We start from the raw sequence: 14,487 nt of genomic DNA, 5'->3' as shown, positions 1-14,487 counted from the left end.
TGGGTCAAGTAGCGCAGAGAGCCTAAGCACCTCAGAAGGTAAGATGCGAATGAGTGGTTGAAGTTCATGTCAAGAGCAGTAGTTGGGAGTGGTTGACATCAAACAATCACAAGGGAAATGCAATCAGTATCCTTTACTGGAGAAGCTTGGAAACATTAGGTGCTGTATACACAGTTCCACTTTTACTTCCTCAGTTGGAGAGTTGAAATGTTAAAACATTACTCACAATATTATTGGAAATATGTTTAAGACACTTCCCGTGGCTAAATGAACTGTATCTCTTCATTGATCTCAAGCACCGAGGGAAAAGAAGAAGGAATCATTCCAACCAACAGCATGGGAACTCTTTGCCGAGGACTCAGAAAGTGGCTGCTGCCTCAAGCTGATTTGATTAGCAGCTCATCGATATGAGTTCTAACTAGTTTCTATGCAACATTTTTCAGTAAGCACATATTGAACTCATCAACTACTGGGCCCCTGCTAAAACTCTGAGTCAACAAAGCAATGAAATTTCTCTAAATGGTAGATGACCTAGAAGGTAGTTTACATGCTAGAGGGAAGACCTGACTTGACTTCACACATTTTAATATTTATCTCATCCTTCTGATAATTAATCTTTCATGAAAGAAGCAGAATAACCCTGTACATCCTTACTGTTGTTTAAACATGGGAAAAATTTGGCAAACCGGTATGGTGGCCTGACCACATAATCCCAGTACACAAAACATGACATATTACAGTACCCACTGGGCTTGATATTCAGGTCCAAAGACCAAGATAATTATGTTTTCTTATCTAAATAAGATTATAGAAAGAGATGTAAAAGCAGTATTTATTTAAATATACATACAGAAAGTCATTTCCCATACAAGTGGCTACAAAAAAACCTTGATGAAATGTATTATATCATTAAAATTGTGATGTGAATGATTTTAAGAGTAATAAAAATTCACTTTATAATCTGGATTTTATTAACAATAAATGCTCAGTTACACTATTGTACTTTCACTAATCCATTAAGCTGATGTTTTAAAATTACTTATAAGAAAATGTTAGATGGGATATAATAAAATACCATACTGGTAGCTATAACACAGTAAATTTTAATTACTATTCTTATAAAATATGAATTAACATGGTAGCAATTCACTTGAAATCTAATTACCTTGCCTTGGTTATCTTCCTCAATGCCTGGAATAGGCAAATAATCTTTACAAAGTTAACATATTAATAAGAATATGATTATGCATTTTCCCCAATTTAATTTCTATTTAATTATATTATTACCAAACTTGGCTTTTTTCCCAGCAAAGTATCAATTTTGTAAATAATATCTTATAACAGTCACTTGATCATAGGTCTTAAAAACGACCCAGTGCCTTATTAATTCTGTGTAAATTAGTTGTATCTGTGCTTAATGTTTGACACCCCTATTTTCTGCCACTCCGCACTGTGCTCCTCTGGCTTCTTTGCAGATTTCTTAGTAAGCAAAATGAACGCTGTGGAATTGTAAGCCCCATGCCCTAGGCAGCTGCCCTGATAAATGAACTGATATGAATATACAGAAGGAGACTGGCAAGAGAAAGATGCCAGAGCGAGAGCAAGATAGCAATGTCAACTTATGAGTTATGGATAAAATAGTATATTTGTACAACTCGACACGGCATATTTTAAAAAATATTAATAATATGCTATTTTATTACTAAATAAATAGCAGAAAATTGGAACTCTAGTATACTTTACCAGCTACGCAGAGGCCCATCACAAGTCCCGTCTCCTTCATCACCTGGATCTTAAAGAAACTGGTTGACATAAGTTCAGGGACTTGTTATTTTCCTTGTGGGACATTACATATCATGAGAGTGACCAATATCCTTTGTTAAATTCAATTCTCACAGACTTTTTTTTATAAGGTCCCAATTACAATAACAACTCAAACCTCTTTGATCAACTACTTCCCATTCACTTGCATGTTAAGGAAAGGGAGATGGCACAGGGGAGGGCGGAAAGAAACTGTCCAGGTGAATTGATTGCATGTTCCACTTTTGCCTTGTATCCTGAGAGATTTCTAATTCCATCCTGTGCGTGCAAACTCCTGGCATTTTACGATCTTTAGCATCCGCCTAAAGGAGCTGTGCTAATGCTACATGCCAAACTTCAAAAGATGTCAATTTATATTCCTTCCTATAGTTCTGTAGACTTATTTACAGAGACAGCTGGAAATGATCCCAGGTATGAAGATAGGTTCTTTTTAACAGATTTTCATTCCATTAGCTAGAAAGGAGAGGAAAAGAGAATGCAGATGTGGATTCCTGCCATCAAAATCTATCTAGTCTTGATATTTGGCAAATACTAGGGGGAAAATGGCAGTGCATTTTTGGGACTATCAGGCATTTTAAAAATTAGAGGCTCCTGAGTACTCATATTATAATTCAATAACACTACCTTTTCTAATGGAATAGGGTCATAATATGGGATAGGTATGTAGATAGATAGATGATAGAGATAGATAGATGATGATGATAGATAGATAGATAGATAGATAGATAGATAGATAGATAGATGATAGATAGATAGAAGAATTTGTCAGAAAACCATCCCCACCTTCCCAGAAAAAAATATCATAGACTAAAGTATGGGTAAAAGTAGGTAGAGATAATAATAAACTTTAAATTTACATAGAGCCTTAATTTGTATTGACTATTCTCATCAATATATCTATACTAACTCATTTGAGGCCAGCAAAATCCTTCATTGAAATAGACATTATAACCCTCATTTTATAGATGAGGAAACTACAACTTTGTAGAAGTAAGTGATTTGCCGAAGTTTCTCTGGCCAGTTAAAAATATTCCTAAGATTTAAACTCAGAACTTTGAACTCCAAGCTGAGAAAGTATTTCTTCCACTCTCCTTCGTGTATGGGCATTATAAATAGATTTAGAGAAACCATAGAGGATACCATAACTCTTTTCTCCTTCAGCATTACTTCTGCTAAGAGACTGTTTTTTATAATATCTGTGTGTCCTGATCTTCAGTCTTATTACTTTCAGTGCATTTGGGACAACACTTAAAAAAAAAAAATTGACCTTCCATTCAGATTTTGGCCCATCCCAAACCAAAGGGAATTCTGTGGTCCTTGTTCAGAAAGAACCCAGTACTAACATTAGGCCTAGGTGGACCTTAGGGTCTGAAGCAAATAAGCCAGCTCTGCCAATAAGAAAATAAGGATTAAGACCTACAGTGATACGAGACAAAAGCATGTGGCAGGGAAGTTTTAACTTCAGCTTTTAGCCTTCCCACTAAGAAATTCTAGGACTTGGGGGCTGTGAAATAGGCCCACATCAGCATAAGAGCATCAAAAACAACGAAGACAAGAATATTTACCATGATCTATGTTATAGGCAATATGCAAAAACATTATCTCAATAATGCAATAACATGGGTTCTTCTAGGATCCATTTATAGAGTAAAGAAGAAAAAAGGAAAAATGCAACGCTGAGGTCTAGAGGGTCTCAATAACTTGTCCAAGATCAAAGATATCTTCTAGTAAGGGTGGTAGGATTTGAAAATATGCTCTATGACTTCATGCCTGTGCTCTGAATCACTAAGTTATGCTGCCTTCATAGCACTGGTAGAGAAATGTGGAAAATGAGGTGAGGGGACGTGATTCCTAATGTTCTAAAAAAGCATTTTGGTGACTGTAAGATTAACTAAGTATGTTGTAGCAAAGCAGGTTGTGAAGGTTTTGGTGAAATATATTTTACTGTATGATTCTGGTAATATAATACAGCAATGTTCGCTGTGTGCCGCAACATTTTCCTCAGCCCCTTTCCAGTTAGGTAGGTTCCAGACAACCAGTACTGGTCAATGGGCTCAACGCACAAGTAACAAGTCTCACTTTTAGGGTGTAGCATTCCAGAATCTGTGGCACGTGTTCCCAACAGTGCAGCTTCAAATTGGCAGAGCCTCCAATAGCCTAGGTCCCTGTGGGACAGTGCGAAGTGGCCCCTGCTCACCTGCATTAGGAAAGTAGCCTGAGTGAGAAACCAGCTCTGCTGTGTCAAATCATGGAAACTCTTGGGTTAATTTGTTACAGTCTCATTATTCATCCTGAAAAATACAAATATGATTCCAAGTTTTGAGATATGGAGTTGACATTGGGGTTTCAAATTTATTAATCCCTGCAGTGACATTATAGCCTTTGCAAAATATATGGGTGTATAAAGCCCTAGCTTTACGCATCTGATAGAAATGTTTCATAAACTTCCTAATAGAAAACCCACAGGTCTCCCCCAGAAGCAATATGTTCTTTTCTAGGTTATTTCTTAAAGAGCTCTTTTCAGCGATCTTAATGGTGAATGTTAATAATGGAGTCAACTCTCAAGACGGGGTTCACAGGATTATAGAGGAAAACATCTTAAAACAAATATTACCAGGGTCTGTGGAAATTTTTTTTTTTAATTTTTGTTGAAATATGCTTGGCTCCAGCATTCCTTTCAAACCCTGGGCCTGTAGGCCAGTGCTTATTTTCATGCTAATTACCAGCTAAAAGTACTTTATGTTGATCCAAGATCTTTAATCAATTAATGAACCAGGGGGAAAGAGATCTCTCTTTGGAGAACTTATTTCTTTCGTCATCATTATCACTGAATGATGTTCATTGTACCCAGTGCCTCTCACACTTCTGGCTCTTTCCTGAATATATAAGTAGAAAACTAAGCAACCAGTGGTTGGGTGCCGCTGAGTATCTTATTGCATATAGCTATACTTAGGAAACATGCCCAGCACTATAAATATGTAACTGATACTAAATGGGCAAAAGGAAAGTCTAAAAAGGACCTTCTTGCCATTCTAGAATCTTCTTAGAAGTAGTATTTTTACTTTGCCAAAGCTCTTAGATCTTTAGATGAGGCCCTACATAATCCCTTGATTATAGAATCGTTAATGGTATATTTAGAGACACTGCAGAAATAATTCTGAGAGTCTAGTGAGAACATAAAATAAGTAAGACAATGTCAAATACTAAATGGACATCTATCGAAGGATGAAAACTGAGATGTGGCTCATGATATGTAGACAGAGGATCTAAGTATTTGTTTTTCATATGTTACAGGAAGGTTCCACATAATCATGAAAGTTTTCTGTAATCTATAGCAGTTCATAGCTGTTTCAGTGACTTAGAATATACATAAATACAAACGAATCCCTTTAAGCATGGAGTTTCCCAATCTCAATGACTGAGGCAGTTTACCTATCCTATTCTTTGTCCTAGGAAGTTGATCTTTGTAACTAGAGACACAATTCTAGTTCTCATTATAAAGAGTTTTAGAAAAATGCATTAGGACAAATAAACAACAGTAGTATATTTTTCTCCATATCATTCGTTTCTTCATGATCTTAACTTTCTGAGTCCTCGTAGGTTGACAATAAGCAATGACAACACTCTATCTCAGGCGTTTCTATTCCCAGGTATTCTATTGTCTTACTATAACCCTTGTTTACTAATAGAGCAGAGCCGCAAAGTTGCTAACACATATGCTGAGAAACATAGCTTTGTTTGTTTCTTTGTTTTCTTAGAATTAATTGATATGCTCTAGAACATTGCTTCTGGGAGAAGGGAACCAAAGTTTTCTTTCTAGTTGAGTTCAGTAATATCAGACTAATCTAATAATTTATACTCTCAAATAACTCATTCTCTGGGTAATTCAATAGATATGTCTTTTCTTTAGATTTAAGTCAATCCTCTAATTAAACTCCTCTCTTCTGTCATCAGTGCTCCATGGGAATTGAGTGAGGCTGAAGAGTGCAAAGGAGACCAGCTTCCCCAAGTTTGAGTGCCTCCAAGTTGTAGGGATTTCTGTTTGCTGCTCCATGTCTGTCACTTAGAATAGTAATTAGCACAGACTAGACACTCAGCAAGTGTTGTTGAATGAGGAAATAAATACACAGGGTTCTCCTTCAAAAGCCCCAACCAAGGCAGAAAAATTTGAGCTTCTCTTCATGCGGTCACAACCTATCAAAGCTTGAAGCAGGGATATTGGAACATAATCAGAGGTCTTCCTTCTGTTACTATTTTTTTGTCCTTTCTGTCCATTTTTAGCAAACAGAAGGGAGTCTTCTTCAAACTTTGCTACTCCACCTACCAAGAATAGTTCTCCACCAGCTAAAGGGATCATGAGATTTAGTGAGTTCCCTCTTTCCCTACATCTTGTTTTCTGATCTAGTATCATGCTAAACAAGTCAAAATCAGACCATTCTATCTTCTATTTTAGAAGAAAAGCCTCTAGATTCAGTCTCAGAAAAAGAAGGCTGATTAAAAAGAGGCATGAGGTCAGAGTAGATGACTAGACTTGGTATTTACAAAATATTCTTTCTGTTTGACTACAAATTGTAGGAACAATTAGAATGACCATAAAATAAAGGTCAGGGCCATTTTAAATGGGAGTTCACATTTCAGTAGTTACTGACCTAGAGAAAAAAAGTATTTGATATAAATTTGGTCAGGAACCATGGTTCCATTGGTCACTTCACCTTTCTCTTGAGTAATGCCAAGGCTAATGACAATGATTGGTTCAGTGAAAAGAGGGAGTGATGTATATGGCAACGGTAAAACTAGAACACTCAATAGAGTCCATTACTAAGGACCTTCTCTGTGCTGGCTTTGTATGCTGTTCCTGCTCTTCTAAGCATTTAGTTGTTAGTATTAAATAACTCCGTATTTTTAATCATATTTTCACTGCTAAAGACATACCCTAAAATACTTGCTGAAGGAAAACAGGAGATGAAAAATGGCATGTCAGATGTTTTGTTTTTAGCCTGCTTGCTTGCCTATGTACAAGATGTTGAGCTAATTAAATAATTTAAGCTCCAGTACTAACAATGTTAAAGGAAGCCATTGAGATTAGTACTATGGATCCCACTCTGGGCTGCACATAAAATCTCCCAGGGAATTTCTATAAAATATTCATTCTTGGACCATACCCTCAGATACTATGATTTAATTTTTCTGAGTATGGGCCTGTGCACTGATTTCCCACTGCCCCGCCCCAAACTCCTCAGGTATTTGTAAAAGGAAGCTGTATGTGGAGGCAGGGTTTGGGACTGCTAGTGTAATGAAAAGAGCCTTGGATTTAAGGCAACTCTGTCGCCAACTGTCTGGTCCTAGGCAAGGCACATCACTCTCTGTACCTCAGATTCCTCATTTTAAAAGCGGAGTATCATAATGCTAACTTGATTAGGATTATTATCTGTTAGGTTTATTTTGAAGAATATATTTGTGCACACACACATGAAATGTTTGGAAATTCCAAAGTTTTATACAAACGTTAACTATATACCTTAAACTTAAATAATGACTCAGATTATGTTAAATTATTTGATTTGGAAAAACAAAAAAAACATTATTAATAATAATAATCCATTCTGTCAGCCTCAGGAAGGAGCCTTAGCAAATCTTATATAGAACATGCTTCCTGTGACCTCAGTGAAGCACTGCAGTGATGGAGTTATTTTCTTTAGCACTCTATAAATTTCTCTCTGGAGACCATTCCTAATAAAACTGAATTCCATTTTAAATTTATTTTTACCTTGGTAATTTTTATTTCTGTGTCTTCCCCCTCATATGTATTTCCCCTGTTCAAAATGGCATTTCCAACACTCTATGCTATGGATCCTCAGAGGGGATCTTGCAGATAGAATGCAAAATCTATGTATTTGTTATACCCATTACTTGTTTATAAAGCTAAAAGGCAATAGGGAGCAATTGGAATGTTATTGTTTGCAATGATAAACTGTAGGAATATGAAGAAGGAGAGGAATGATCTTAAAGCAGGGGAGGGCCAGAGGATAGGATATTTTTCTTGCACAACCATCCAATAAAAATATCCTAAGTAGATTGCTAGAACTATTCTGGATAGAAGGAAAGGACATGACTGACAAAAAAAAGAAAAAAAAAAAAAAGGAGCAAGGGGGTGGGGGAAATGGCAGAACTTTTCAAGTAAATGAAGAGCCTGTTTGAATGCTACCAAGAAAAGGTGATTTGATTCCTTAGTGAGGGCTTGCCATTCAGGCTGGAAATACACAGTCTTTTTAAGACCAACCTAGGAAACACCTGCATCCCATGGAATGATTTCTAGATACTCTCTCTAAGTGGCTTGGTCTTTAAATCAAGTTGCTCCAAATAAGCTCAAATTCTTAACCAAGGCCACAGAAATTAAGTTGAACCCTGGCTATGTTCCACACATACCACCACAGCTAGAAAATTCCTAGGCAGGTTTCTACCAGAGAACCAAAATGGAAGTCTTCCAGTGGTTTACCCAAGGATTCTATGCTTAACTTTCCATGTGGCTGAAAGATAGTCTTAACATGTTCATCCTTTCTGATGAAGCTTTGGCCTGGAGAGCTGTATTCCACTTAGTCTCTGACTCAAATCAGCAATCAAGGACCAACTATCATCCTTGGAGACCTTATGGTAAAGACATCAATGGCTACTACAATAATCTTAGCATGTTTGAAACTTGACATTGTACGCTTTGGAGGTGAACTCTCCCCCACCTGTTTTTTTTTTTTTCAAAGGAAATATCAGGCTACTTTTAGGGCCACTAAAATGTATTTATGTACGAACAGTCATAGAAGAAAACAGGCACATGGTCTTGCAACTATGTATGCAATAAATAGCCTCTTTAAATGAATCATCCCAGGAAATAGAGTGTTATTTCAGGCCTTTGCTGATCTACATTTGCTTTAAGCTACATATTTCAACATTGCTGACATCTAGAAATGCAGTGCATAAGCTATAGCTCTTACATCTGTCTCATCTCACACTCCCCTTTTGCCTCAATTCTAAGGCATGCCATATATTTCACTCCAAATGCTTCCCAGGTTCTTTTGATTATCTTATGGTCAGATGATGACCATACTTGGTGTCAGAGAAGGCATTTCAGAAACTTCAATAAATAGGCTTTCAAAAAGAATGCCAGTGTTAGAAAATAATGAAGTAAAGACGTGACTTCCCGCCAAGGTTTAGAGTTGAAATCCTTTCTGAAAAGATGATGAAGAGCAGGTCCTTCTGTCTCACTCAGGGTTGTTCAAGTGCCAACCAGATGCTCAGTAGAGCCAGGCTGTTAGCACATGCCTTGCCAGGGAACTTTAGAGAGAAACATGAGAAACAGCACATCAAGACCTTGTTCCAAAATGACGTTCTCTAGGAGAAAAAAAATTAGCAAAATCATCCTGATAGTCTAATAGCGTGTATTATATGAACAGCCTAAATTAATAAAGTGATGGTAATACAAACAGATTTTATTCTTTATTTATGCCCTAAGTATTCCAGAAAGTTTTTGAAAGCAATTGGTAAACAAATCTAGGGTGCCAGCCTTCCACTTACCTACTGACATGAATATGGAGACAGATGCAGGAAAGGCTAAAAATAAGTGATATTTGTTCTCCACAGTTTTTATGTACCTGTAAAGATTTGGGTTTTAGTCCCAGCTCTATCATTACCTTAACAAATGGTCCTGATCAAGTGGGTGGGCTCGCTTATTAGTTTTTCTCTCCAACCCTTTATAATATTTGATGACTTCTCTAGCCTTTTCCCCCTTTCTTTCAATCCTTAGCTTCGAGTTCACTTTCTGATAAAATTTTTGGAGTAGAATCTCACCCCAGTTCAGGCTTTCTAATCTCTAGGTCAGTGCTTCTCAAAGTATGGTCCAATAGCATCAGCATCATCTGGGTATTTGGAGAAATACAGATTCTCAGGCCCCACCCTGGACATGCTGAATCAAAACTCTTGGTGGTGAGGCCCAGCACTCTGCATTTTATCAAGCAATCTCAGCTGGCTCTGATATACATTAAAGTTGGAGAACCACTGCTTTAAGCCATACTCTTTCATCTCCTTCATGGCTTTCATTTAGTAAAGCTTTTCTAGTTAAGGTGTAAATACCTGATAATAAATTACTTAGAAAAGTAGCAGAGTCAGGTTGGAACCTGGAGCCTGGAGAATCTGGAATTAAACATTGGCTTTGCCACTGTGCTTGGTCAAAGCTGTGTGAGTTCATCCAAGCCATTATCTTCCCTCTTCTCATCTGTAAAATGGCGATAAATGTAACACCTACTTCATGGGGCTGTTATGAAAATTATGTGATACTATTTCTTTCTAAAAAATAATAAGTGCTCAGTAAATGAGAGCTATTTTTCTAGGGTTGCTTACATATTATGGTAGTTTTATTTATTATTTTACCTAGAAAAAGTAGAGCAATTTGAAAATTTGGAATTTTCTGAGTGTGGTAGGTAGAATAAAGACCCCTTAAAGATACCCATACCCTAATCCCTGGGAACCTGTGAATTTCTTTACATGTCAAAAGGGACTTTGCAGATATGATTTAAGGTACAGACCTTGAGATGAGGAGATTATTCTAGACCATTTGGGTGGACAAAGTTTAACACATGCGTCTTTAAAAATGAAGATAATCTCCCAGCTGTGGTCAAAGAGAATATTATAATGATGGAAGAAAAGTCAGAGAGATGCTAAATTGCTGGCTGTAAAAATGAAGGAAGGAGGCCAAGAGCCTAGGAATGTAGGTACTAGCTAGTAACTGAAAAAGAAAATGGATTTCTCCCTACAACCTCCAGACAGGAATGCAGGTATACTTACACCATGATTTTAGCTCAGCAAGACCCACGTCAGGCTTGTGAACTACAGAACTATAATTTAATTAGTCTATGTTCTTTAATTCACTATGTTTGTGGTGATTCGTCAAAGTAGCAATAGAAAATTAAAATATTGGGTCACTATAAAGATATTTGGGCAGGTTTCCTTTTATTTATCCAATACAAATAGCCGCCTAAAATGCTTCAAATGTATGACTGACTTTATCCCCAAATCATTTCAAACTTCCTCTTGGCTAACAGTTTTACTTTACTCCTACACCAAAATGCGTCCAACACTACTTTGAGCTCTAGCTCCTCATTCTTTCTCCATCTATTAAAAGAAAGAAGAACTAATGAGCCTTAAATTAGTGACAGGAAAAGTAAATGACTGGGATAATCCATAAAATGGATAAGCAGTCCCTGGATAATTAATTGCAATTTAACTGTGGTTAGAGCTTTTTATCTAAGACAAAGATATAGTATATTCCAGGATATTTAGAGCTGTAATGTAACAACAGCTCTTTCTCTAAATTCTTCTTAGAAGTCTTTGTGAAAGATACTCGAGGTATATTACATTATAACTTGTAGAATATTTCTAATTTGAAGAGATATATTTTTAATTTGTAGAGTATAAAACACTACTACTGATAGAGTATCATCATGACAATCACACTTTTTAATAGAACTAATTAATAGCTTTTTAATAGTACTGATGAACAGAGATCTAAAGAGGAATATCAATAGTAAATTTAGGTAGAGCAACAAACTTTTTCAACTGTTCTTTAAAAGAAAAAATGAGAAATAATGCAGTACGCTTGAATATTTATGGTTCTGATACTTATTAGTTTCCTCTGATGCTGTTAAGTCAAAAAAGGAAGAAAATGTTTTAGAAGTAACTTTATAGTTTTCTGAGTATAACTCTCTACAAAAACAAACAAAAAATTTAACAAGTTAATATACACAATTAAAAAATGATTAGTGTATACTCTAGTATTAAAGTTTTATATACTGAGTGTAGGCTTCTGCTATGAAATTCAGGATGTGTAAAATTTAAACTAAAAAAAAAATTATTCCCATTTTCTTTTAGTGACAAGCTCTAATGAATCAATGACTAACAGGCAAAAGCAAATAAATGATAGGAAATCACAACCAAAGTAGATTCCGTTCATCTGGTCTACTAATTCATACAGTGGCAATTATTTTCCTATCTGTACTGTCTAAATTTTTCATCGTTATTGTTTAAACTAAACAATAACAATGTATGCCTTACTTCTATATGTATGTTATATAGTCTCTAAATCTTGTGCCACAACCAAATCATGGAGGAGATATGGAAACAGCTCATGTTTCTTCTCGCCTTTGTAACGAACACATTTGGAATGCATAGTATTTCAAGCACACAATGGATAATAGCCAATGTGATAGAAAATAAATTAATCAGCAAATACTGGCATTGCCATAACTTTGTTTCCAGAAAGACTCCCTGGTCACTCTGATTTACCATATTGAATTCCTCAAACCACAAGACATCATATTCTCCATCAATCACTCCGGGTTTCTTCAACTTTAAAACCACACAGAATGTGAATTGAGCAAAAAGTAATGATCTGAAAATTTAAGAGAAAACACTCATTTTTCAACCAATAATTTTTTAAAATTTTATAATATTTTGAAATTTTTTACTTACACTTATCAGATAGTTGGCTTTACTTTATTCTTTCAGTCTAAATCCAGTTTTTGAATGCAGGATTTCACTGCAGAAAAAACTAAGGTTTCTCGGGTAGCATATAGGTGATTTAAGGATATTTATTTTTGGACAGAATTTTAAAACTGACATATTTAGTAATAAATTAAACATTGTACATATTTAATTTTGAAGTTTCCAGGAACTTATCTCCTTTTAATCTACTGGCTAATTATCCAACATATAATGGTTGGTTATTGACATCTAAAGTAAGGCAAACATATATAGTCATATGCTCCCAGCCAATTTCTAATGTATACAGAGTTTTCTACCTTGAAATAAACAGAAAAAGTCAAAACAACTAACTTTAAGTTGAAGTACCAAAGGGGACTGTACACACTGGTTTTAGGTTAGCATGTTCAGATCTGTTGCTAATTCTCAAAAATGGCTAAAAGAGTTATAAGAAATGCATAGTGTCCTCTAAGCATGTACATGCTGGAGTAGCCTGTTTCAACCAACTACCCAAGCATGCTAAAACCTCACACCTTGCTAAAGAGCTTTGGCTTCAGATACATGTGAATTATTGCCAGCTAGTTACTTCACTAACTGAATAATACAGTTAGTGTTGATAAGCCACAATCCAAGGAGGTTTCAAGAAAAGAATTCTTTCTGTATGTACATGGTTACTTTCTTCTTTATTAATCTTTACTTGCCCTATTTCTTTGTCTTCTACTTTACAGACTATCATAATAATTTAATGAAGTGACTGGTTTCACGTTACCTGGTGAATTTTGCCTGAATGAAAACATCTTCGGGTCATTGATCAAAGATGACAAATGGGGTTATTTTTTTCTTACTGTTCATTGCCACATTTGTGTATGCAGAGCCCTAATAAAAGATCAAAGAGTATAATGAATGAAATAGAACAGACCATGAAGAAGTGAAAATCTGGATTTCTCACATAAGTGAAAATTCTTTCGATATTAATCCACAGTCCAAATGCACCAGATAGCCCATCGAAGTACAAAAGTTTTAGCCTCATTCATGTATGCGATGAATATATATTGAGCATGTAACATGGCACTTATGCATTCTGTTAGGTATGAGAATGTAATAGTGAATAAAATAGACAAATTTCCTGCTCTCAGGTGATATATATTCAACTGGGAATGAGGAACATTAAACAGAATGGCTAACTGAAATATACCTGTTAAAGAAGGTTATAAATGATAAATGTTAATTACAAAACAGGGTAAAGGAAGGGAAGTATGAAGGATAAAGGCTAAAATCTAATATTTCTATTATATAGAAGCATAAATATCAAAGTTCATTCATTAACTCCCTGGGGGAGTTTACATTCTAATGTCTGACAACAGAAAATAAAACTTCTAACAATAAGTAATATGTTAGAAAATGAAAAGTGTTGAAAGAGAGAGAGAAGAAAGGAGAATTATGAATGCTAGGGGTAGAGATAGAATTGAATAACAAATTAAAATATGCTGATCAGGGTAGGCTTTTTTGAAAAAATGAAAGTAAGCAAGGAATTGAAGGAGATGAGAAAGTAGCCATGCAGATATTTGGGCAAAAGCATTCTAGACAGAGGGTAAAGCCAGTGTAGAGAACCCATGAATGGAGTTTTACAGTCTCTTTAAAGAACATCAGTAAGGCCAGGGTATTTGGGGTGGAGTGAGAAATAGGAAGAACAGCAGAAGCTGGAGTTTGAGAGATAATGGGGTCAGGGTCTGTATGAGTTGGAACATTGTTGTGTTTACTGTATGGGAAAATGAAGGCATTGCAAAGTGTTCTTAGATAAATAATATATTCTGACATATTTCCTCTAGTTGCTATGTTCAGAATAGAAGGTAGAAGGTAGAAGGAGGAAGTGGATTCCAGGAGCTATTATAGTAATTGAGACAGGAAGTTATGGTGGATCAGAAAAGGGTAATAGCCATGAAGGTGTGAGGTCATGGTTAGATTCTGTGTCTACCAATGTAAAATGTCAAGAAATAATTAAAGTAAAGGTAAATAAAGTTAGAGGAAAAAAAGTCCTTCCCAAAAAAGAGTAAGTTCAATATGGTGTTCTGTTTGTCATTTGCATAGGCAAAATGATTGTTATTTTCTGGACTTTTGAGGGCCTCTGATGCATGAGTCCAT

The 14,487-nt window shown here is 35.7% G+C and overlaps 1 long non-coding RNA gene across 1 annotated transcript in view; it reads right to left on the bottom strand.

Annotated features, from left to right (window-relative positions):
• Positions 1-4,017: 4,017 nt before the first annotated feature.
• Positions 4,018-14,487, bottom strand: part of LOC107517492 — a 35,083-nt gene continuing 24,613 nt past the window's right edge. The window contains exons 4-5 of the long non-coding RNA XR_001598535.2: positions 13,115-13,221; positions 4,018-4,112 (exon numbers count right to left, since the gene is read on the bottom strand). This is a non-coding gene — a long non-coding RNA (uncharacterized LOC107517492). The remainder of the gene's footprint in view (positions 4,113-13,114; positions 13,222-14,487) is intronic.

This window comes from Rousettus aegyptiacus, unplaced genomic scaffold (assembly GCF_014176215.1).
Source record: "Rousettus aegyptiacus isolate mRouAeg1 unplaced genomic scaffold, mRouAeg1.p scaffold_m13_p_4, whole genome shotgun sequence".
NCBI classification, from domain to species: Eukaryota; Metazoa; Chordata; class Mammalia; order Chiroptera; family Pteropodidae; genus Rousettus; species Rousettus aegyptiacus.
Note: the sequence above shows the minus strand (reverse complement) of the source record. Positions and strands in the feature narration are given on the sequence as shown.